This window comes from Macrobrachium rosenbergii, chromosome 9 (genome assembly GCF_040412425.1).
Source record: "Macrobrachium rosenbergii isolate ZJJX-2024 chromosome 9, ASM4041242v1, whole genome shotgun sequence".
NCBI classification, from domain to species: domain Eukaryota; kingdom Metazoa; phylum Arthropoda; class Malacostraca; order Decapoda; family Palaemonidae; genus Macrobrachium; species Macrobrachium rosenbergii.
In genome coordinates, this window is record NC_089749.1 from 41,912,589 (window position 1) to 41,940,258 (window position 27,670).

The 27,670-nt window shown below is 36.6% G+C and overlaps 1 pseudogene; it reads left to right on the forward strand.

Annotated features, from left to right (window-relative positions):
- The first annotated feature begins 14,953 nt into the window (after positions 1–14,953).
- Positions 14,954–27,670, forward strand: part of LOC136841958 (conserved oligomeric Golgi complex subunit 5-like) — a 43,539-nt pseudogene continuing 30,822 nt past the window's right edge.

A 27,670-nucleotide genomic window follows, 5' to 3' on the forward strand; every position in this document is an offset into this window, starting at 1 on the left:
ATATATATATATATATATATATATATATATATATATATATATATATATTTATATTCAATATATATATGCTTGAGGCTCATATAACAAGAAAATCTTATTCCAAATATATGTGTTTAATTTTCTTGCTGCGAGGCTATATGGAAGCTGAAAAGGTGCCTTCTGGAATGTATGGTGAACGAATGGAGTAGCTGACAGCCTTGGTGTCCTGAATGAAAAAGTTTTCCTTGGTAGCCAATGATGATAGCATGAGATGAAGGCGAAGTCACAAAAAAGTTACAGAAAGTAAGTTAGAATAATCTCTAGTAGAAAAGGTTGAAAAGGAAAGACCTCTGTCTGTGAGAGTTAAAGTGTTGGGATGTGTATAGTGATTGTTGGGCCAACTTTCCTTTATGGCAATAAAATATGCATGTTGAGCGAGAATGAAAAAAAATGAAAACTTTCGAGATTTCATGTCTGCGTAATATCTGTGGTATGAGGAAATTGATTTTCCAAATTAAGAGAATGGATCGGTGTTTTTTTTTCCCACCTTCCAAAACAACCCTTGGAAGAATGGAAGAACATAAACTGTTGTAGTTTGTATAATTCGGTAATAGTAGAAGGAAGAAGACCCAAGAAAACAGTGTGCACGATAAATGTCATGAGTGTAAGATGTAAACTATCTTTTAGGTCTGTAAAGCGAATGTTCTGAATGCATCATGCAAAAATAGGAACTCCCATTTTTCAGCCATAATATATATATATATATATATATATATATATATATATATATATATATATATATATATATATATATATATATATAATATATATATATATATTGATATATATATATATATATATATATATTTATAAATATATATATATATATATATATATATATATATATATATATATATATATATAAATAAGTTTTATATTATATAATATATATGTGTACATATACATTTATATCTGTTATATAATAATAATAATAATAATAATAATAATAATAATAATAGGATAATAATAATAAACCTAGCTGTTTTAACGAGATCAATGCACTTTAATAGACGAACTTAAATAGGCTGACAGCAAGTTGTAATTTTATGATACTGTTATGGCATATACTTATTATAATAGGTAATACACTGTGTATAATTCAATAATATAATAGTCATATGAAATGGTTACTAGTGTAATTACCAACTCTTTCAATTACATTACATATTAACGAACGTTTCATTGTCATTATACTGTTTTATCTCAGCCTCGAAACTGGACCAAATTCTCTGCCTAAAATAAAACTGAAATACTATGAAAATCAATAATTCAGTTTCCAATATCTAATTGAGAACGAAGTTAAATTATATCGTTAAACAAACCAAAGAAAGTACTAAAACCCATTTGCAAATATTTAACATTTTTTGGTGGATAATTTAATTTCTTCATAGGATAACGGTTGGTGTACTATCAATAAAATTCTGTTAGACAGTACCCTGTTATTGTTTAGTATTCTTACCGAGATATTTAGTCTGACATATTCTAGTAGTAAAACAATATCCAGGTGTTCATCCTTGTAGGTTCCTTTAAATTGCACAGACCTGAGACTGTTCGAGTAACGTGTAGGACTGACAACTGAAAACCTGTTTCACTCTATTTAGAGAGGTCTGTAACGTTTCTAACGCTTTAAAGGTTAACCAATACAGGGAAACCAGAGTACCTATGCTTTTGTGTTGCCACTTTATCTGAAATCAAGCTGCTTTTAGTGACTTAGCATGGGTTTTGCTCGGACAGCGGCTGATGAGATTTCTTTTTGGGATCTGAATCGTTTTTGGTACAGCATGTGGGCGGAAAAGTGCTTGTCAATAAATTCATTGTCGAAATTTGAATCGCTTTTGATACAGCACGTGGACGGAAAAGCGCTTATAATAATTCACTGTCGAGGTCTGAATAACTTTTGATGCAGCGCGGTGGGCGGAAAAGGGCATATAATAACCCAGTTTCGAGATCTGAATAAATTTTGATACAATGATGGCGGAAAAGGCTCAATTTAACTCTGTCGAGCTTTTAATCTGAATAAATTTTAGATTTTCTTAAAAGGCTTTGATAACTCAGTGTCGAGATCTGAATAACTTCTGATGCTTTTGGTTGAAAAGGGCATATAATAACTCAGTGTCTTAGATCTGAATAACTTTTTACAGCATGTTGGCGAAAAGGGCTTATGATAACTTAGTGTCGAGATCTGAATAACTTTTGATGCAGCATGTTGGCGGAAAAGGGCTTCTGATAACTCAGTGTCGAGATCTGAATAACTGTTGATACAGCATGTTGGCGGAAAAGGGCTTATAATAACTCAGTGTCGAGATCTGAATAACTGTTGATGGAGCATGTTGGCGGAAAAATTTATGATAACTCAGTGTCGAGATCTGAATAACTTCTGATGCAGCATGTTGGCGGAAAAGGGCTTATAATAACCCAGTGTCGAGATCTGAAAACTTTTGATACAGCATGTTGGCGGAAAAGGGCTTATGATAACTCAGTGTCGAGATCTGAATAACTTCTGATGCAGCATGTGTTGGCGGAAAAGGGCTTATAAGAACTCCAGTGTCGAGATCTGAATAACTTCTGATGCAGCATGTTGGCGGAAAAGGGCTTATAAGAACTCAGTGTCGAGATCTGAATAACTTTGATGCAGCATGTTGGCGGGAAAAGGGCTTATCATAACTCTGATGCAGCATGTTGGCGAGATCTGAAATAACTACACCGTGATGAGCATGTTGGCGGAAAAGGGCTTATAATAACTCAGTGTCGAGATCGTGAATAACTTCTGATGCAGCATGTTGGCGGAAAAGGGCTTATAATAACTCAGTGTCGAGATCTGAATAACTTCTGATGCAGCATGTTGGCGGAAAAGGGCTTATAATAACTCAGTGTCGAGATCTGAATAACTTTCTGATGCAGCATGTTGGCGGAAAAGGGCTTATAACAACTCAGTGTCGAGATCTGAATAATTTCTGATGCAGCATGTTGGCGGAAAAGGGCTTATAATAACCCAGTGTCGAGATCTGAATAACTTCATGCAAAAGATGATCTTGGCGGAAAAGGGCTTATTAACTCAGAGTGTCGAGATCTGAATAACTTCTGATGCAGCATGTTGGCGGAAAAGGGCCCGAACTCTCAGTGTCGAGATCTGAATAACTTCTGATGCAGCATGTTGGCTGGAAAGGGCTTATAATAACTCAGTGTCGAGATCTGAATAACTTCTGATGCACCATGTTGGCGGAAAAAGGGCTTATAATAACTCAGTGTCGAGATCTGAATAATTTCTGATGCAGCATGTTGGCGGAAAAGGGCTTATAACAACTCAGTGTCGAGATCTGAATAAATTCTGATGCAGCATGTTGGCGGAAAAGGGCTTATAATAACTCAGTGTCGAGATCTTTTTACTTTTGATACAGCATGTTGGCGGAAAAGGGCTTATGATAACTCAGTGTCGAGATCTGAATAACTTCTGATGCAGCATGTTGGCGGAAAAGGGCTTGATAACTCAGTGTCGAGGATCTGAATAACTTTTGATGCAGCATGTTGGCGGGAAAGGGCTTATAAGAACTCAGTGTCGAGATCTGAATAACTTCTGATGCAGCATGTTGGCGGAAAAGGGCTTATAACAACTCAGTGTCGAGATCTGAATAACTTGGATGCAGCATGTTGGCGGAAAAGGGCTTATAACAACTCAGTGTCGAGATCTGAATAACTTTTGATGCAGCATGTTGGCGGAAAAGGGCTTATGATAACTCAGTGTCAAGATCTGAATAACTTCTGATGCAGCATGTTGGCGGGCCAAGGGCTTATGATAACTCAGTGTCGAGATCTGAATAACTTTGATGCAGCATGTTGGCGGAAAAGGGCTTATAACAACTCAGTGTCGAGATCTGAATAACTTCTGATGCAGCATGTTGGCGGAAAAGGGCTTATAACAACTCAGTGTCAAGATCTGAATAACTTCTGATGCAGCATGTTGGCGGAAAAAGGGCTTATAATAACTCAGTGTCGAGATCTGAATAACTTCTGATGCAGCATGTTGGCGGAAAGGGCTTATAATAACTCAGTGTCGAGATCTGAATAACTTCTGATGCAGCATGTTGGCGGAAAAGGGCTTATAATAACTCAGTGTCGAGATCTGAATAACTTCTGATGCAGCATGTTGGCGGAAAAGGGCTTATAACAACTCAGTGTCGAGATCTGAATAACTTCTGATGCAGCATGTTGGCGGAAAAAGGGCTTATAATAACTCAGTGTCGAGATCTGAATAACTTCTGATGCAGCATGTTGGCGGAAAAGGGCTTATAATAACTCAGTGTCGAGATCTGAATAACTTCTGATGCAGCATGTTGGCGGAAAAGGGCTTATAACAACTCAGTGTCGAGATCTGAATAACTTCTGATGCAGCATGTTGGCGGAAAAGGGCTTATAACAACTCAGTGTCGAGATCTGAATAACTTCTGATGCAGCATGTTGGCGGAAAAGGGCTTATAATAACTCAGTGTCGAGATCTGAATAACTTCTGATGCAGCATGTTGGCGGAAAAGGGCTTATGATAACTCAGTGTCGAGATCTGAATAACTTCTGATGCAGCATGTTGGCGGAAAAGGGCTTATGATAACTCAGTGTCGAGATCTGAATAACTTTTGATGCAGCATGTTGGCGGAAAAGGGCTTATAAGAACTCAGTGTCGAGATCTGAATAACTTCTGATGCAGCATGTTGGCGGAAAAGGGCTTATAATAACTCAGTGTCGAGATCTGAATAACTTCTGATGCAGCATGTTGGCGGAAAAGGGCTTATAATAACTCAGTGTCGAGATCTGAATAACTTCTGATGCAGCATGTTGGCGGAAAAGGGCTTATAATAACTCAGTGTCGAGATCTGAATAACTTCTGATGCAGCATGTTGGCGGAAAAGGGCTTATAACAACTCAGTGTCGAGATCTGAATAACTTCTGATGCAGCATGTTGGCGGAAAAGGGCTTATAATAACTCAGTGTCGAGATCTGAATAACTTCTGATGCAGCATGTTGGCGGAAAAGGGCTTATAATAACTCAGTGTCGAGATCTGAATAACTTCTGATGCAGCATGTTGGCGGAAAAGGGCTTATGATAACTCAGTGTCGAGATCTGAATAACTTCTGATGCAGCATGTTGGTGGAAAAGGGCTTATAACAACTCAGTGTCGAGATCTGAATAACTTCTGATGCAGCATGTTGGCGGAAAAGGGCTTATAATAACTCAGTGTCGAGATCTGAATAACTTCTGATGCAGCATGTTGGCGGAAAAGGGCTTATAATAACTCAGTGTCGAGATCTGAATAACTTTTGATACAGCATGTTGGCGGAAAAGGGCTTATGATAACTCAGTGTCGAGATCTGAATAACTTCAAACAGTTCGGACAGAAAAGTGCTTACAATAACAATGGCAGGAGCAATCCGGACCACGTGGTACAGGTGATGCTGGTCACTCACGAACACTGATAACGAGGGTGCTCTGTGATGGCTGTTAACCTTGGTGGCTGAACCAAGGGGCGGCAGCGGAACGAGGACCACACAGCATGGTCTTGGTTCCATTCTCGGTTTCGTAGAGAGAACCCATGGTAACTCGTCTGATACCCAAAGATCATAGCTTCAGGGATCTCACAGCATTTCAAAAATTTTTGGACTAAAAAGCGAAAGCTAGCTTACATAGTTTGACTGACTGTGCAATTTGGGGGGAAGGGGCTATTGCACGGAGTTCACAGGGCCAATAAACTCACCAACATTGGTTAGTTATGAATAATAAATCTGTAAGAATTTAACCAATCATTTATCGGGTTCATGAAGAACTAAACACCAGATAATAAATTAATTAATTATGTTCACAAATCTAGTATGAAAATGTAAAACACTTTACACACAGACAGTGACTGAGAAAACATGAGTAAATAAAACAATACAAAAGCATTTTCAATTCTGATGTAAACAAACAAAAAAGAATGAATAACCTCATAAGCATCCTTTGGGAAAAACTCTCAGGCAAAGAAACAAGTTTATTTTTCATATTTTGATTCAAATTTGAATTTGAAACGCGTGCTTAATAACCATGGAAAATAAATAAATCAAGTAACTTTTACCAAACCTTAATTCCTTCCACCACAAAACATTTTGAGAGAAATAAATGAACTTTTTCCTTTTTCCTCAGCTTCAGATCCTGCACGAGAGAAGCTGACTTGCCTTCAGATCTATTGAAATAACCATCAACTAAAACTCTCAAAGTGACGAATTATAGGTTTACATGGAAAAATTATTTACTAAATTCATTTGAATCTAGCCAATTAGACCGAATTGTAGGAGTGTTATTTGATCTTAAATGCTTGTGGCCTTTGTATTCAATACGAATCAATTTTACAAGGGAATTCTCATTCTTTCGCAACCACAAACGGAATTATATGTACAGTTCAATCTATTTCTGACAGTGTCAAATTTGCTTAAAAGCACATCCTACCCAACGTCAAAATATTCAGTAAACTGAAGTTGTAATTCAAAGAAAAAAAATTAAGTGTACCTTAGTTTAACCAGACCACTGAGCTGATTAACAGCTCTCCTAGGGCTCGCCCGAAGGATTAGATTTTATTTTACGTCGCTAAGAACCAATTGGTTACCTAGCAACGGGGCCTACAGCTTATTGTGGAGTCCGAACCACATTACAACGAGAAATGAATTTCTATCACCGGAAATAAATTCCTCTAATTCTTCATTGGCCGGTCAGAGACTCGAACGTGGGCCAGCAAAGTGCTAGCCGAGAACGGTACCGACCCGTCCAACGAGGAACAAAAAAGACAATAATTTTGACAAGACGATAATAATGATGAACTGTGAGTCGCAGACTTCTCGCTGTTTCATTATTATCATTACCGAAACTGCTACCATGTAGTCATCACCATTATTATTATTATTATTATTATTATTATTATTATTATTATTATTATTAGTAGTAGTAGTAGTAGTAGTAGTAGTAGTAGTAGTAGTAGTACACCATCCATTCCAGGGAAATATTTTCAAATTACAGGCGGGCTGCGTTATCAACAATATTCCCTTGAAACTAATTATTCAGGTCACACTTTGACATTATCAAAAATCCATGAGTAGGTACCGGTTGCACTTACACTCGTTGCTTTCTATGATAGGTCAATAGACTTGTCAGAATAACCATTTTATTTGAAATACTGAATACAATGGCTGACTTGACGTAAAATTTATTAATGTGTCATAAAGACTCATTTCACTGTGCTAAACTGGAATAGCTATCTTGAATTTATGGAGAATTATTCAACATCACTTTACCTTATAATTCAGCGATGATAACCTGTATTGAAATATATTTTCCTTATCCCGAAAAACAGTTTAAAATTACAGCAATTTAATGGTTCTGCCTTCTACTTTACATTACAAAAGAGGAACTGCTAATTACATATTATTCCAGCCACAGAATTGACAGCAACAATGGGCACTAATTAATTATAGGTAAATATTTATAAGTTAGATACAATGTGTTCAAATTGCCCATACCAACAATATCATTATGTCATTTAATTACCTTATATTCTAACTTTACAACATATAGGATCAACGTCGTCTTATTGCTTATAAATCCAGTTTTTAGCATTCACTTCAGCAGTTACCTATAACTGCTTAGTTTAAAAATTCTCCCGTTTTACCCTGACAATGTCTCCGGTAAAAGAACGTCATATATACTGAACAAAGGATTTAAGTTCATACTGACCGACATGGCCCTCATTATTCTTTCACCCGCTTCTGCAACCAGATGACCGACAGCCTCGGCTGGCGCCGAAGGCGATGGCGGTGGTGGTGGGTGATGGCTTGCTGGCTGCTCCCGTCGGCGGCGCTGTCGGCGACGACGGCGGAACAGAAGTTCGCGAACGAGCCATCTCCGCAGACAGCCGTCATCGGTTCGACGGTGGTGCTTCCGTGCAGGATCATCAACAAGGTCGGCGAAGTCCAGTGGACCAGAGATGACTTCGGACTCGGGAACGAACGGGAACTGTACGCGTTTAAGAGATACAGAATGATCGGTTCCGACGAGGAAGGTGGGTAGATTCGACATGCCACGAGTTTCCCCATGTTGCTTGCATGTACTGCTTTCTTCCACTTAACTCAGTCTGTGGCAGTTCAATCGTTGTCCTGTAGACTTACAGCTTCCATTAAAATAAATTGCTTAGCATGTCTGCACAACCGAAAAAATTCTAACACTAGACTTGTGGCAATAAGTATTCTTCACTGCTGCCTATATAAACTAATTAAAATGCATATAGTAATAAAGAGGTGACTATATCTTCCATAAGCATTACTTTGAGCCGACTATCTCCCAAGATTCTGATCTTCACTTATTGTAATGTTTTTATTGTTCCTTTTTACGTTCTTCGTTATATGTTTGCATAGATTTTAGTCTTTCTCTTCTTACCTTGGTTTCTTTCGAGGTGTCCTTCAGATGCATCACTATGGATGATGTGCTATCTTTGTATATTTATTCCTTTAAATATTGATATCTCTCAGAAAGGCGTATAGAGACGAGATCGGTAATTTCTTCACTGGGCGCATCGCGTCACGCCGACTAAAATTTCAACCTTCGTCAATTTTGACTCGACCAAAATGGTCGAAAAACGCAATTGTAAGCTAAAACTCTTACATTCTAGTAATTACAATCATGTACCTTCATTTTTGCAACAAATTGGAAGTCTCTAGCACAATATTTCGATTTATGGTGAATTTTGAAAAAACTTTTTCTTACGCCCGCACAGTAATCTCGCCGAAAATTTCAGAAATTTCTTTGTCATTTTGTCGTAATTTTTGCACTGTTCTATATTAGCCGTTACATAAAGTTTATATGTGAAAATGTGCGCAATTTCATGTAGAATACAACAGAAAATAACTCATGTTGTAGCTTTTATCAGTTTTTGAAATATTTTCATATAAATCATGATAACTGCCAAAATTTCAACCTTCATCAAATTTAACTCGACCGGAAATGGTAAAAAACGCAATTGTAAGCTAAAACTCTTACATTCTAGTAATATTCAATCATTTACCTTCATTTTGCAACCAATTGGAAGTCTAGCACAATATTTCGATTATGGTGAATTTTTGAAAAACTTTTTCCTTACGTCACGCAGAAATTCTTTCGTCACTTTGTCGTAATGTTTGCACTGTTTTATATTAGTCGTTACATAAAGTTTTATATATGGAAATGTGCGCAATTTCATGTAGAATACAACAGAAAATAACTCATGGTTGTAGCTTTTATCAGTTTTGAAATATTTTCATATAAATCACGATAACTGCCAAAATTTCAAGCTTCAGTCAACTTTAACTCGACTGAAATGGTAAAAAAATGCAATTATAAGCTAAAACTCTTACATTCTAGTAATATTCAATCAATTAGCTTCATTTTTGAACAAACTGGAAGTCTCTAGCACAATATTTCGATTTATGGTGAATTTCTGAAAAAAAACTTTTTCCTTCGTCTGCTTGGTAATCGCCAACATCTCAAATTTCTTTCATCATGTTTGTCGTAATGTTTGCATCGTTTTACATTAGTCGTTACATAAACTTTTATATATGAAAATGTGTGCAATTTCATGTAGAATACAACAGAAGATAGCTCATGGTTTAGCTTTTATCAGTTTGAAATATTTTCACATAAATCCACGATAACTGCCAAAATTTCAACCTTTGGTCAATCTTAACTCGACCGAAATGGTCAAAAAACGCAGTGTAAATAAAACTCTTACATTCTAGTAATATTCAATCGTTTACCTTCATTTTGCAATGAATTGAAGTCTCTAGCACAATATTTCGATTTATGGTGAATTTAAAAAAACATTTTCCCTTCGCTCTGCTGATAACGTGGCGAACATCTCAGAATTCTTTCGTCTCGTTGTCGTAATATTTGCACCGTTTTATATTAGTCGTTACATAAAGTTTTATATATGAAAATGTGCGCAATTTCATGTACAATAACAGAAAATAACTCATGGTTGTAGCTTTTATCAGTTTTGAAATATTTCCATATAAATCACGATAAATAGAAAAATTCGACTTTCGTCAACAACTCGACAAATGGTTTAAAAACTACAATTGTAAGCTAAAACACTTACAGTCTCAGTAATATTCAATCAATTACTTCATTTTTCAACAAACGGGAAGTCTCTAGCACAATATTTCGATTTATGGTGAATTTTTGAAAAAACATTTTTACGTCCGAAAGTTACGAATTCATGCATCATTTGTGATAATATTTTCTCTGTGTTGCTTTGATCGTTTTACAATTTATTATATACCAAAATCATTGCAATTTAGTGTACAATACAACTAAAAAAATTAACTCATTAGCTTTAACCGTTGTGCTTACAGCGCGATTTGTATACAATTATATGAGTTTTCACTGTCATATATTCCAATATTTATATATGATAATGATATTTTTTCATTCTGATGGTTGCATACTAAACTTCAGGCAATGACAAAAAAGGAGCAAAAATGAACTCTTAATCGTAAAAACTAAGCGTGCTGTGATTTTAAAAACTTTTTTTCCGGCAGCTAACTCACGAACGCATACGGGGAGACGTTTTTGTAAATAGAGGCTCGGCGTTTAAGGGTTAATTAGTACTTAGTATTATAAGGATCAGTACAAAATTAACAGGTTACAGTGGTATAAAACAAAATCACTCTGGAGTAATTAACTTGACTCAGTCTATACGGGAAACACGGAAGCAAGGGGAGACGCCGCACTCTCCCTTGAAGGACACAGTTCTGACCTATTCTATCATGGTGTTTTCCACTGTTGGACCCCTAGAATTCTTGTTATCTGCAATCTCCACCTCCTTCTAGCCCTATTGGAAGGATTTATCAGCAAGGCCTCCCCTTCAATTAGTTCATTGGAAGGACTGTAGTGGGTGTGATTCAAATCTCTCCTTAGAGGACTTGATTGGAGGTGATCTTAGGAGGGTGTGTGAAAGACCTCTCCTAGAATGTTTGATTGGAGGTGTAGAAGTACATCACTTTGTCCAGCCCCTAATTTCCTGGAATTTCATGAAAATGCCTCCTGTGAAGGCGGGGTTATAGAACCAGCTGCTGTAAGCTTTTGGCTGTGCTGACTCATGATTTGGTTAACTTAATCAAGGCCACTACTACTTCCCACCTTATGACTGTTTTATGTCTTTGTAACACGATACCTGCTTTTGAGTTCATGCAAAATCCTGCCTTGGTCAGCGTATTGGGAATCACGATAATAACAACAGCTTTTAGGCGTTATCACTGTGTTCTCTGCCTCTCTTTTTTTATTCTTACATCTCTCTCTCTCTCTCTCTCTCTCTCTCTCTCTCTCTCTCTCTCTCTCTCTCTCTCTCTCTCTTTTCTACATTTCTCTTTCTCTCTTTTCTTTTCTATCTAATTTCCTTATATATTCTACATCACAACACTATAACCTGCGAATTGTTGGTTCTGGTACTTGACATTATAATTCCTTCTGCTACTTAGAATATTATAATCCTCACTCAGTGTAGCAGCTTTGTCAAGTTTCTTAACCTCTCTCTCTCCCTCTCTTAAATAAGCTCTTATGTGTTCAGGAATTCCTCTCAGATATTGCTCTAGGACTACTAGCTCCTCAAGTTCGTCCATAGACTTAACTTTAGCAGCCTCTGACCATCGTCTGAAACATCTTACTTTATAGGCATAATCCAAGAAAGTTATCTTGTCATCCTTTCTCAAAGATCTGAATCTTTCATTTCAATATTCAGGGGTCATCTGGTAAACTTGTAACACATTGTGTTTCAGTACACTGTTCTCTTTACACTGATCAGCTGACAAGGCTAAAGAGGCACTTCTTCCTTTACCAATGAGAACACTCTGTAACAAGACTGACCATTTATCTTCTGGCCCTCCCTTACCTGCGGCCACTTTTTCAAAGTGATAAAAAAACTCATTTGGGGCTGGTTCTGTAAACTTTGGAATTAACTTCTGCACTCTTACCACATCATATGCAGGGTCTGAATTACCTTTGGTAGGGTTAGATGGTGTTACAGGTAACTTGGAGTGAGCTATTAATTTCTTCTCTCATAGTCTTTCTTCTTCCTTGCTCTCTCTCTTTCCTCTCTTGCTCTTTCTCTTTCTTCTGCTGTTTTTTCTTCTTCTCTTTCTTTCCTTTTTCTTTTCTCTGTCTTCTCTTTCTCTTTCTGCCTGGATTTTCTCTCTTTCAGCCTGCATCTTCAGCTTAATCAAACTTACTTCTCTGTCCTTTTTCTTTTTCTGCTTCCGTATTTATAAATTCTGCCTCAGCTGCATTCAACAATTCTTGTGCTTCTCCTAACTCTTCATCTGTTTTACCAGAGTCCATCAATGCTTGGATTGCAGTACATCTGATTTGTGCCTTAATCATACCACTAGACACATTATCCCAGCAGGCCACTGCTAAAGCAGTCCACTGAGCTTTAGTCAGGCTAGACTCAGATAACCCTTGGATAGATGGAGCTGCTAAATACTTCTGAACATTGAACAGAGCCATTTTCTGTAAGTTACTTAAATAAATAATTCACAATACAATGCAAAAATAATTATGTGGTCATTCACCTGTCGAAAAAATCCCTAACACCACGAGTATAACCTATAAACCAGAGTAATATTTTGTTTTGTTCCCGGGTCTGGGCACCAAATTTTTATTGTCATGATTTGTTCCAAGTCCCTGGTTATTACACAACTAATCACAGAATTAAAAAATTTATCTCACTTCAGCCAGATACCTGAACTCTCATAACAATAAAAATTACGACTGAGTACTCTAAAGGTAACAGTGATCCCTTAAAAAGATTATTAATCATGCGAAAAATCAAAACAAGTGTGAGATATCAACAATTAAACAAGAAATATACTAAAGTAAATGGGCATCATGCCGTCAAACAACTTTTAACTGTTTCCTTGGTCTTAATTCACTTCAGCAAAACTAAAGGAACAAAACATGTTTATCCGCTTTGCCTTATGCATACAATTAATCATATTCACTGGTGGTCCATAAATGAAACACTGTTTGTTAAAACTTTAAATACAAAACTTCCTTTTTGAATTCAAAATTCATAATCAGAATTCACAGTCTGAAAAAATTTACTGTTACTTGAAAACAACACAAAATGTAATTAATTCTTGAGTTAAATTACAAAGGTTAATTTGTCAAGAAAGTAAATCAATCAGGTAAAATTTAAACACTCAAGGAAGTCTCAAGATTTTAAAAAATTTAATAAATGAAAATTAAATCAAGTATGCAATGTTCAATTAATAAGACATACTTAAATTGCTAAGTAAATAGATGTTAAATCACCACTATATAGAATGTGAAAATTAAGAGATTGCAAACACAAGAACACACAAAAATACACAAAAAGATTTACCAAAAACAATTTCCCAAATGCAAAAATCCCTTAATACACCTTATTATACCATGGTAATAATAAGTAAAATTCACTTTACCTTACTCAAGCTTGTGAAAATTCACAAAATTTACTCCAAATGCAGCTGCTTGAGATTCACAAAGCACACTTTTGGCAGGCACCGTTACAAATATATACACTTTGAAGAGAGAGGAGAACCACACGAATGGTCTCTGAAATCAGAATGCACAAAGTTTTAGGATTCCAGCAAGAAGCAAAGCCCCCATAGAATTACATTATTACATTTTGAGAATGAGATACAAGAGAAAATTCTAGAAAAGGAAGATGACGTCACTTCCGGAGCAAAATGTTTTGAGCTGTAATCTTACAAACCATGACGTAATCAGTCGAGACATCCATTTACTCAAAAAGGGTATGTGACTCGAACAGAAAATCATATGGGACGCGATCATCACAATACAAGTAACACTGCTAAATCATTCGTTGTTTCTTGTATGGGACAAAAATCCTACACAACCCTTCTGTTATCCCGACCTGTCAACATGTTATCTTTCGCGATGACAACCAGAGCAAAACAAAGCACTCGTAGAACACACGTTGCTGATATACTACGTTGTTATTAAAAATGTGTTATTAATTCTAAATTACTCTGTTATCTAAATCATTAATTCTTGTGATATCTGACATTACAAAGACATTCATATAAAAAATAATACTAATATACAGAATACACGACAACTTGAACAGTAAATATATCAAAATCATGGAATGATGTGCATATTACAGGACAATATCAGGAATGTATATATTATATATATATTTTATATATACATACATACATACATGCATACGCTCCTCTACTCATGAACTTTTAGTGATGTGAACAGCTGTGATCGTGAATTAAAACTTTACTGTATTGTTATAATTTGCTTAATGTACTGAGTTTTTATAAATCATTCATACTAATAAAATACTTTATATTATACAGTACAGTGCTAGTATTACATTTTAGTATGAAAAACATAAATAGTACTGTACTTATTGACTGCAGATATCAAGTCAGGTTTATAACAAATCAAGATACAAACAGCCATTTGGAATGTAACTAGTTCATAAGTAGAGGAGTGTCTGTATATATATATTAGCCACATGTGTGAAAACTAATCATTTTGCCTCTATATTCAGGCACAGCCATTTTCTCCTCATACAGTATTCCAAGCCATCCCATTTTCTTTTTACAGTAGATAGGAAAACATGAGGAATTCATAAGTAGAGTTAAATACTGCACCTAAATATTTAAGTATGCATTGAAAACAATACCAATTATAATTGCAATCAACAATGATAAAATATTCTCATATTTCATTAAAGGATATGTACAGTACTGTGAGAGAGAGAGAGAGAGAGAGAGAGAGAGAGAGAGAGAGAGAGAGAGAGAGAGAGAGAGAGAGAGAGAGGGGGGTGAACTGAGGTATGTTTATATCAGTAAAATGAATCAGGAAACAGCTGTTTGTGATTTTGAGGGATTTTACTTTAGCAAAGTATGTTTGTCTACCTTTTATACCTGTTTTACTTTTAGGTACAAAGTTAAAAATAATAATTCCATTAATACATTCGTTTCTTTTAGCAACCAAAAAATTATTTTCGTAATTCTTTCAGTAGTAGGCTTAATCAGCTGATTCTGAGAACATAAATATTACAGATGGCTGGATGATAATTTTTTTTATACATATCACAATGATAATAGATCAGTATAATAATACAGTATAAATGTATTCTGTAAGTGAAATAACATTTTATTGATATTTTGCTGTGTTTTGTCATTAAAGGATATGTATACTGAGAGAGAGAGAGAGAGAGAGAGAGAGAGAGTTGGTTGTTGAACTGAGATATGTTTACATTGGTAAGCTGTTTTGTGATTTTGAGCAATTAACATTTTATTGATATTTTGCTGTAAGTTTATTATTAATATTGAAAATTGCAAATAATTTTTTTATAAAAAAATGTATTTAGTCCCGAAAATAACATGAAAATAATTAGTGAATATTTTATATATGCTCTGCTATCATCCTAAAACACTTTAATATTTCAAAGCCACCTGAAAACATTACCTTTAAAAATATTTGGCTTACAGCTATGTGTGTACACTAATCAAGTTCCCCCTATAGTGTATTCAGGCACAGCCATTTTCTCTCATATAGTATTCAAGCCATCCCATTTTCTTTTTCCATTTGATAGGGGAAACATTGGGAATTCCCAAGTAGAGTTAAGTACTGCACTGTACCTAAATATTTAAATATTCATTGAAAAAAATACATTTTAATGATATTTTGTTGTTTACATTATATAATATTAATATTTGAAAATTAGTAAATAATTTTTTATCATAAAAAATGCATTTAGTCAGGAAAATAACATGAAAATATAGTAATTAGTGAATATTGCTCTACAAAAAAAGTCCATGAATTAGTGAATATATATATTTATGATTATTATCTCTTTTGTATGTGATTCATTTATCACACATTACCACAGGTGAAAAATAAGAGACGGGGTGTAGGTCCTGACTGATTTCGACTTTATTTCCAAGCCTTTGGAAATAAAGTTGAAATTTCCAAGCCTTTGGAAATAAAGTTGAACCCGGTCAGGACCTACACTTCCAAGCCATTGGAAATAAAGTTGAAACCGGTCAGGACCTACACCCCGTCTCTTATTTTTCACCTGTGGTAATGTGTGATATATATTTATGTATACCCAGCTCCTCGTACACCAACATAAACATGAAAAGTCCTCTTTCTTTTCGAACTGGTTATCTAAAAAATGTCACGAGAGGGAAACTTGCTTCTAAAATCAAGTTTGTTTTATACTGTACCCAATGTCTCATTCAAAAGCACTCCTCCCCAATCAGTTCACTACTGTATACAGTTCATGAATTACGTTTCTCATACACTTGTTATACTCTCTTATACAAAAGCAATTCTTTAACAGTTTTTTCACTCCAGCATACCCATAGGCTCCAATTCACCAAACTTCAGTCAGACCCATCACACAAGGGGCAGACCTTTTCACAACTATTCCTGTGGAGAAAAGTCCATTATTAGCCAAGGTATGTGAATAATGGCTCAATAAAAATCAAATCAAATTAATGAACATCTTTACAAAATCAACAAACATAGTTACTTTCACAGACATTAACCATCTGTTAACACTACACAGCATGCATTAAGTAATTGAGGAACCTAAGCGTTTTCCTTCAAATGAAATTTCTTTTAATTCTGCCAGCTTTTGTCTTCTTGTTTATTTTGAAGTCACGGAAAGCCGCCTCATATGATACACGTGCCTTACCAGAGCTTAAACTGTCTTCAGTCAAAGATTGTTTTTTTTTTTTTGCGACAGAGTTTGTTACTCAGGTCTCTGTTTAGATTGTTGAATTTTTATCTTTTACTGAACTTTCTCTCTGTATGAAATCTTATCTGTTAGATTAGAAAAGTTGTACTGCCAGCTTAGAGTGTTTGTAGTGCCAGCTTAGAGTTTGTGGCACCAGCTTAGAGAGTTTTGGTCCAAGCTAGAAGTGTTTGTGGCACCTGCAGGATTTTATCAAGGAAGAATGTTCAAGATTTTGACCTGCGTGGTCAAAGCCATTGCTGATGCTACAAGTGAATGTTCTAATCGGTTTTGAAGTGAGAATAGTTAGGCAGCATTCACACCAAGGGAGTTACGGCGAGTTGAGTCACGTCAAGTCACAATAATTCATTTGATGCAATTCATTTTGACAAAATCCTGTTCACACCAAATACGTCAACTTACTCGTCAATAAGTCAAGTCTGTACTTTTTTTTTTTATCTTTATATTGCCACAGTGCCACAATAGGTTTTGTTGAGATTGGGTGTGTATTCTCTTGCTAAAATTAATGCTTTGCTGTGGCTTTATCGTCACAAACGTAAAAATAAACCTTGAAGCTGGGTGAATCATCTGAACAAATGATACACTGCACTAATAATGACAGTTTAGATGATTATTGAGAGAGAGAGAGAGAGAGAGATCCACATCTATTTTTGAGGTGTAAACCATGTAAAAACCTTTAAAATCAGGTTTTTAGTATATTGGACTACCTGGAAAAGTGGAAAACCTACCTAACCAAACAAATTACATAATTATTATAAAATATTGATAATTTTGGCTATTTTGAGTGGCTAAGTTAGGTTAGCTTATAGTTCATTGTAATATATAAGCATAATATATTGTTCAAAGCATAATAAATGGTTCAAAGTGAATAAAACTGTTGTCTTTTACCTGTACATGACATTGCAGCAGCAAGTTCTTTTCATAAACTGAAATGAAGTCACGATAATTAATAGTGGTTGGGGCCCACAGGTATCATAGACAGCAGGGTGCCCCCGAACTAAATTTATTAGTAGTTCGACCAGCATGCAGTAAACCCCACGTATTCACGCTCTCACGATTCGTGGATTCATGTATTCGCGGATTTCTCTGTGGAACGTATCTACCCATTATTCATGGAAAATTCGCCCATTCGCGGTATTTTTCACGGAGAAATATTCACTAATTACTGGGTTTTCTTATCTTTTTTATGACTAAATGCACTTTTTGTGATAAAGCTATTAAAATAATCAGGTATAAGCATTTTTAGAGGGTTTTTCTTGTGTTTAAACTGTCAAAATAGGCAGGTTCTAAGTGTTTTTAGATGGGTTTTAAGTATTTGCAGATTTTAGCTATACGCATCCCCCGCGAATACTGGGGGTTTATTATACTTGCAAATGGCACATGAGACTTATTATGACTGACATCAAAAATAGGTCCAGCTCTGTTTGTGCTTCAAGCAATGTGATGCAATGTGACGTGATGTGACTTGACGCATTCGGTGTGAACGGTTTCTTTCAAAGGCCCATACAGATCAGTGTTAAAACTGGGTTGGCGATTCTTGATACGTCATGAATTATCGTGACTTGACATGACTTGACTCGACACGACTCCCTTGGTGTAAATGCGGCTTTATGCTCCTATCTGTCATAAAAGGTTTCTTCTGCACAGGAAATGGTAGCTATTTTGGTTTCTCTTATGGGTCGTCTTCCAAGCCTAACTCTTTTTAAGGCAATAAGGAAGAATATATTGGTGCAAGTTGTACTTTCTCACAGGTCTTTTATACCTTTTGGGGATGCTTTCAGCCCTCAAGTTCTGTAGGAGGCCTATTGCAGGCCTTCTGGCATGTCTAGAGAGACTTAGGAGCAGAACCTTAAAGTGGTGAAGGTACTGAAGAGAGTTATGACTCCTTTTTGGGTTTCCCCCTCCACTGGCTATTCTCCTGTAGCCATTCATTTGTATCTTCTCCAGCAGGAGTATGTCATTCTTCAGTAGGAGGTTATAAATAGTGTTATCCTTGTTAAGGACTCGCAGGCATAATAAATCATATGTTAAAAGGGGAAGTTTGGAGGTCGCCAGCTAATATTAAGACACTAAGTACTGGCATTAATGTATTTACAAAGTACTTATGTACAGTGATAAACAAAAGGGACACAACGGAAGACAATTGAATTAGTGAATGAACATACAACTTAATTCTTCATTTAAAACCGCTGGTTGCTGGGTTCCGCAGAGGGCTTCATGTGGAGTTGGACAGTTCATGGAGGTTTTTCAGTAAAAATACTCTCGCTCCCTGAAAGGGAAATAACGACAATTAATAATTAGCTAACATGCACCGGATCCCTAATCCACTTAACCATTCAATTATGTTGCATGATTAATTTTACAAGTTATTTATACGTATTAGCAACACGAAGTTGTGTGTACAAACCCCAATACTGTGATTCTAAACAGGTGTAACATTTATAGATAAGGCTTAAACAGTATTGGATGGAGATTAACACATTGTCACAGGGTGCGGGAATTAAGGATAGGAGCAAATGCTGCTGCGTAGTTAGGGCCGTGAGGATAGAATAAAAGGAACAAAGGTTTGGTGGGTAGGATTCTTTCTATACGGATAAAAGGGAAGGATGGGATGTTATCAAGGGGAAGATGGAAGGGTAGGTAAGGATATGAGGGTCTCATACAGACACCTTACCTTGAAGGAGGGGTTTATTCATCTCTCAGATAGAGGAATGGTCGAAGGCATGCCTGCCTTCTGCGAGGTCCAAATCATGAAGAAAGAGACCACCTGCTCCTTTGAACATCTACCCCCCAGATCCTTCAAATGGGGGGGCCCCCCTCTTGTCCCACCGGTCATTGACTTTCAATCCCCTTGCTGTTAGGCCTAGTTTGTTTCCCCTACCTCGCCTTGGGCGGATACGAAGTTGTGATGCTGTGCTTATGGAGACATCTGAAATCGAGAGACCTTGGAGAGTAGGCTGGTATAGGATGGGCGGATAGGTGGTGAGGCTCTGGGGAGGCTCCCCAACACTTGTAGCATTCAAATTTTTCCTTGCTAAAAGTCTCTTGTATGGATAAAAAATGGCTGAATGACCATCACAAGTGTTAGAGAGGAATGGAATGGATCAGGTGTCGGTAATTCATTGGGATTTTACCTCTGACTTTTTCCTAGCGCCATAGGCAACTATAGATTGGTGCCCAGTGTTGGACGTATGGAGACTGAACAACTTTATGCATCTGTCCCCATTTTTTTTGTTTTTTTCCAGCATGGTTTTAGTGACTTTCCAGAAGAACAATTGGATGTTTTGGTGGACATGCAGGAAGCATTTTCCTTATACCGATCTTCAGTCGCACAAGCTCTTTCGATGTGCGCTGTATTTGCACGGAAGGTAATGCTGTTCAAGGCACTTTGTTTCAGTTTGTGTACAGCACCTCAAGTATTCACAAGGAGAGGAATGTGTTGCCCATAGGCAGATGGTCCCATCTTTTAGGAGCAAGAATTTTACTGAGTCGACCAGCTCAATTTGGCCAACTCTGTCGATGGTATTCCAAAGGCCAAGGATCCGTTGCTTCATGTGGCTCAGTCTCTCTGAATTTTGATTTTCTGTAGATTTCCGGAATTCCTCCTCTGTCCATTCTTTGGGCATAAAGGTATAATTTTGCAGTTTGCGGGCTTTTCTTTTGAAAGAAGAGTAAGCACTTCTTGCTTCTTAACAAAGAATTTTAGCCCTAAATGAAGCTTCTTAAATGATAATGGCTTTCTTTGTTGGGAAACATGGCCTCAGTGGAGAATTTGTCAGAGTAACCAGGCACAGTTACAGTGCAGTCCTGGCATAAGAGATTGCAACTGACAGCAAATGTTCACTAAACTTTTAAGTAAATCCAGGACAGTCACTGTTGCCAGATTCTGTAGGAGGGACTCAGAAACTACGAGTTAGCAAGCTTATTCTTAAGCCTACAACCAGGTTTTGTTGTTTTTTCTCTCCATCTTGTAACACAAAATGAAGAGTTATGACAAGTGTTGTGACACTGATGTACAATACACCACAGAATGGTCAGCAGTACACTTAATGAACCTTACATAGATGTTGGGGTGGTTGAAAGACCACTGAAGATTCCTAGTAGATTTATCCCTGAGAGCTTAAACTCTTGGCTAAACAGAAGAGTTTCTACAATGCAAACACCTGGTTAGAAACTGAGTCATAGGGGAAAGACTGCTTCTTTGGCAAAAATGAACAACATAGTATTTATGGACATCTAGTTCATTCTGCGGAAAGACAATGTTTTTGGCGATTGAGGGTTCAGAAAGGACAACCCTGCCTACGGAGTGGTCTTCACACCTGCGAGTCCGACAATCACTGGATTGGAGGAGCACTCAAATGTGGACTTTTTAGCGTGCAAATGAACAGAAATGACCCATCTACAACTACTCCTTTGAGAGCCCTCAGGCTTGTGTGGTGGATGTATTTTTTCAAGTTTGGCCTGATTCAGACTCATATGCCTTCCCCTTTACTCTTCAAGTACAAGTATGCTCATTGACTCCCACAGTAGAGTCCTAGTAGCCTCAGTTGAGATTGAAACATCTAGGACTCGGTATCAGTCTCTCTCTGAATTTAGACATAGTTCTAGAATTTTATCTGCAGATCCTTTTGAGCATCTGGAATGAGTTCCATTGAAGTATTTACGCACTATGAAAACACTTTTTGTTAGCACTATCGGCAGTTAGAAGAGTAAGTTTATTGCTAGTACTCTCCTTCAGGCTGTTGTTAAGGGAATGCTATTTTATCATTTTTACCTTAGAGCTAAGAATGATGTTAAAGATATGTTTTTCCAAGAATTGTAAAAATCCCAAATTTAACCTCGTTGGTGCAGAAAGAAGAGTAAACAATTTTCTGCCCTTTCAGGGCAATTAAAATATACAGTAGCGCACCGAGATAACAGACCGTGGTGTATCGAGCTCCAGATATATTGGTGCAAAATGGAAATATTGATTTGAGGGTTTTCACATCCAGATCAGGCCTAGGGTAATTTAATTAATTTTTATATATTATTTTACTCAAATATTTTCCATGTTTATTGTACAGCTAGGTAAAATTTGCTATTGTTATTATTTTATTAATTTACATTGCTTTGAACTCTAAAAATTTTTAATGCTAAAGCTTTTACTGTCCTGCAGTTTATATATTAATAATACCCGCTTTTATCTTACTTTTTACGGGTACTGTTTGTTTATATAAATATACGCTTTATGGGAAAACAGAAAATGAAACGGACTATGAGAGAAAACAACCATGCTTACATATATATATGGGTAACTTAGTTGACACACTTCTGTAAGATATTAATATTTTAAAATTATAAATCATTGTTATAAGCATTTTACAGTTGTATATACTTACGAGTAACAGTTGTAGGAGGGTAATGTACGATGACTTTGTGTGTTTTGGGATGATGGTTTGGGGTGTATTTTTGTTTGAAATGATATTAAATTGTTTTAGTATGATAATTTATGGTATGTGTTTGTTTGAATTATTAAATTAGGCAGTTATAAGCGTTTTACATTAGTTTAAAGGGTACAGGATATAAATATACCTGTACTTTATAGCAAAAACACGCATTCACGTATATATACAATGATGTTTCGGACTTTCTTTTTATAGCGGTGTAGGCTCAGATGCTTTAATCCGTTATCTCGGTGAGCTACTGCATATAGATAGGTTAAGCCTGGAAGAAGCAAAGTAAACCCTATGTTTTGTGGTTTTAGAAAACCTAGAACGTCTTTGTCAAAGTTTAAGCCTGGAGGAGGTAAAGTTAACCTTTTTTTTGTGGTTTTAGAAATTCTAGAACATCTTTATTAAAGGTTAATCCTGGAGGAAGCGGAGATGACCTCTTGTTTTGTGGTATTAGAAAACAAAATGTCTTTGTTAAAGGTTATGCATGGAAGAGGCAAAGTTAACCTCTTGTTTTGTGGTTTTAGAAGACAAAATGTATTTGTTAAAGGTTATGCATGGAAGAGACAAAGTTAACCTTTTGTTTTGTGGTTTTAGAAAACCTAGAACATCTTTGTCAAAGGTTAATCCTGTAAGAGGCAAAGTTAACCTTTTGTTTTGTGGTTTTAGAAAACCTAGAACATCTTTGTTAAAGAACACGGTGTTCACTGTGATGTATTTGATTAGGCTAGCGCATCACAAACTAGCTTTATACCTTTTACCTTTATTGAAGGTAAACATTCATAATGTAAGAGTGGTGTTGACTTCTAATTGAAAATTTGTTGCTTAATGATGTGATGAATGCAGAGCAGTAATAGTGCAATTCGGTTTTTGTCACTCACTACCCTAAGTATGCAGCATGTGTCTGAAAATGGTAAGGCCCATAGTTCACTACTGGTAGTGGGTAAATTCTTTTCCTGAACCAAAGAAAGAGGAATCTTTTAGGCTCTTTGTTTTAAATCACAGGTTTTTCTATTTTGGAGAGCATGAAGGTATATATATTGTATAGAAGTGTACCTGTATATCATTAAGGTATTTATTTTAGTTGACTGGCAGTTTTGGGGCTTTCGTACCCAGGCATAGGGGTCCCTTCATTCTTGGACATATGAGAACCTTGCTCCCTGAATGGAATCCAACTTCTGGCAGAAAGGATTCCAGATCAGCTAGGAATGTTTTGAGCTTCATGCAAGAAATCTTTAGCTCAATTGAGTGAGTGGATTTTGTGTAGCTGCACTACCCACCATCCTCTTCTCAATGTAGAAATCAGCTTTCTTTAACAGTAGGTAAGATTCACCCCAAATAATATAAAATTTTATTATGAAAATTTATATTATGATGTATTTTGGACGAGTAAGGATTCGTAAATTTCATATTCCATACCATATTAATACTCAGCAGATTACTCAGCAGATGTGTACTGTAGTGTACCATAACGTGATGCATGCGTATATGTATACACACAGACTGAAACATTGATGGAAAGGAAAAGTTCTGATGCAATGTGGCTGGGTGGTTGATAAGTTATTTCATAACCTGTTCACATATTTTCTGTTTGCTGGTATTTCAACTTTAGAAAAGCTAATTTAATATTAAAATCAATGAACAAGAAAAACATAAAACAAAATTTTTTGAAATAATGAAAAAATTACAAGATAGTGAAAGCAGACGAAGGCCTATCCAACCCTCCCCACTTGGCTCTCCATATACCCGACCCCCTACAATACTCAGCCATTCAAAAGCGATAAACAAAATGATGTTTAAGTGACACATGCTTTTAAGCCAATAACATTCGTGAAGGCACTCAAGAAGCCAAATGCCTGCCTACTACCAATGTTTGTTTCTTTGAGTATTGTGACTGGTGTGTTTGCCATTTACATGACAGTTGAGACTAAAATCTCAGGAAATCTACTTATCATTATGTCCTAATTGTGATAGGTTTTAATATTAATCTCAAGCACACTAGCTCTAATCCCCCATAGTTGATTGTAGTTGTTGTACAGTGAAGAATAAATTTTTTCTGGATATTTGTTTAAAATTTTGTACTTTCCTTTCATTAGCAGTTGGACCTGGGAAAGCCATTATGCCTGGACCAGGCCAGTCCGTACAGTTTCGAGCTTCACTTTGGTCAAGCTTGGAGAAACTCATGGATGACATCTATCATGCTTGTGTTCAAACATCACATCTTCATAAGGTGAGGATGTAGAAGTTAATACTGTATTTTGTGTCCTTGGTACTTTTATTGTTTAAACTGAAGGGATTGTCTTCTACTGTTATTACTTGTCTCATATTGATGATCAGTTTTAAACCATGCATCAGTAGTTCCCACATTCGAAGTGAACTTTTTTTTTTCCTTTGTATAGGCATACAGTAATGTAAAGCTATTATCTTGTGTTCAGAGCACTCTTTATATAGACTGTACCTTGCTGCCATTTGTGGTTCTCAGGTTGTAAAGGAGGCTGCCTTACTTCCTAGAGCATCAATGCAGTGTCACTTTTACTCAGTGGAAACCTTAGTAGTAGTACTGTAATGTGCATCAGGTCTGTCATCAAGTCCTCTCATTGTTGAATATGTAAATTAAATAAAAATCCTGTTGGGCCCTTTTGACTTGTTGTTCTAGTCTGTCAGTGGAAGTTCATATCTTTTTCCTGTATACTAAACATTGGTCTAACTGTTATAACTTCCTCTAGTTCTTTTTCTCTCATTTTTACAACTACAGTTCTTCTGAGTATTTATACCACCACCTCTCAAGGTAATGTGTATCCTGCAAGTTGCTACCTGTCATTTCCATTAACTGTACTTTTGACTTCTGATTACAAGGCTATAGCTTGATGGCTAAACAACTGGAATCTGCCAACTCAACTAGTCTTCAAATATAGATTATGTATATGCCTCTTGGAAATGAACAATTTTATTTTATAGCTTTTATTAATGCACCAGCAGGAGTTTGACAGATTGCAAAATAAAAACAGGAACACTTGTTTTCTGTGAATATCCATTTTCTGTCTGTCAACTTCCCCCACCCCCCCACTAGAGGAGCCAACAAGATACAAACACTCATAGCCAGTCAGTCTACTTCTGTTGACAGTTACAACAGGAGGTAGGTAGATGTTAAATGCACTTGGTTCTTTGTTGATGCAGCTGGTTTGTTTTGAATTTTCTTTGATTTTATTTTCAGTGTTGGATCAGTAATAACATGTAAGGTAAGAGTTGCCATAATAGGCTTTGTTCCAGTTTTATTGACCCTCATGAGATGTGTGTGCTGCTGAGGGAAGGATTATGTTTGTAATAATTGATGTGCGTTGTAGTCTAATGAAACTATGCAGAAATTGAATGCAAGCAAAGAGAGCTTGTTAGTCAGTAGAAACAATTAAAGAGAAGAGTAAAGGTCTCGTAAGACTTGTTAAAGGGTTGCATGTTGTTTCGGCTTCTCCTTTTTGTAACTGGATAGGTCTTCTGCTGCTTCGCTTTGGTCTGTTACTCTGGCTAAGTTTCCAATTGATTCAGGGCATTAGATTTGATAAGATTGATGTTCACCTGGTGTTTTTCCCTTGTTTAATTTTAACTGTATTGGATCGGCTTGGTAGGAATGTTGCTTCACTTCCATTGGGTAAAGTTTAAGTGGGTTTTGCTGCTGCCACTTGGTAGTAAGCAATCGGCTAAAGCTGACTCGTAGAGGAAAGTTTCCTTTTGCTTTATAGTATAGCTTTGCTGGTAGCTTATGTAGCTAAGGATGATTTGTGGATCAAGACTAGTATTAAGTTTAGAGAGAAGTCTAGACTTACTTCCACTTTCCTTTGTGTCCCACTTTCGTGTGTGTTGTGGCTTTCTTCAACCAGTGAGATTGTGAGCCTCAATTTTGACCTATGGATCGTCTATGCTTAGCAAAGTTTTGCTCATTTCATTGTGGTGCTGCACCCCAGAATGCTTCTCTCCTGTGTGTTGTTCCCCTTAGGTTTTCACTCCCAGCATGTGGGTTTTCTAGTTGCTGTTCTTTTGTGCCTGTTTGGCTATTGCCTGCATGACCATTGTCTATGTGATTATCACCTGCACAACTATCGCCTGTGTGCCTATCACTTGTGCAACTATTGCCTGCCTAGAGAATTTTGACAAAGCATTCTTGTTTCAGCTTCTTTTTTGGTATGCAGGTAGTTGCCTTATGCAGAGTCTCAGTATCCTGCTTCAGGGATTTCGGCTTCTTTCCCAGTTGCAGAAGTTTCTTCCACAAACAGTTGGTTGCTGTTTTGGTATCCATTCCCCCATGGTCCAGGAACTTAGATCTTTTTGTTGAGCCAACAGGTTTTCAACCAAATCATTGCCTCCCTATTGAGCCGGTTTACCCAGCTTGGAATCACTAGAGCCTGAGGCTCAGTAAGGACTTTTAGATTTTGTCTGAATTGTGCTGAAGATGTTAACACTGATGTAAAGAATGTGTTTGTAGTGTTCGGAAGCCAGAGCTTCCAATGAGGACGAATGTAGTGGCTTTACCTTCCATTAAGGAAGGTAAGGCCACTTGTCATGGCAGCAGTGGCTATAGGATTTAAATTTGGAAAGGACTTATCCTTGGATAAGTTACTGAAGTTACTCAGTGGCATGGTAATTCTGTATTTGCTACGATTTATCATCTTAGTGCAGAGATACAATACAATTTTTACGGAGTATTAGCTCTTCTAGTTTGTACAGGAGATATTATGTCATAAATAGATGAGTAGCCTTTTTCTGCCTACTGCTTTTTAGACCTGGTTGTGGCTTTTGGGAAGCTTGGAGGTACTCAATATTGAGTATAGAAAGTGTACCTTTTTGTATGGAGGGGACCTGTTAGTTATCCATTGTTGACTCTTTGGGGTTTTGGCTTGGTAACCCTACCCCTCCTCCTGCTGTAGGAGTCACCCTCCAAAGAGGCCTCAGGTATTTTCATGATTACGTTCTCATACCTGAGTGACAGTCCTCCCAAGGCAGCAGTATAGCTGATGGATTAAATTCACTGAGTAAACAAACACTTTGTTTTGTACATAATATTGTCTTACTAAGTAGCCATTAAAGGGTTGGCTGATTTCCACTTGGCTCACCTCCTTTTGCAAATGTGGGAATCATCTATATCATGGAGAGGTAAGGTTCATTTTAAAAATATAAATTATTTTAGTATTTATTTTTTTGAATATTTACCTCTCCTTGATACAATTTGCCCTCCTCACCTCCCCACATTCAAAGTGGACAGAAGTAGATTGGCTGGCTATGAGTGTTTGTACCTGTCAGCCCCTTTGAGGGGGCGTGAGGGAAGGTGGATAGAAAAATGAGATTAATAGAAAACCGAGTGTTCTTATTTGCAATCTGCCA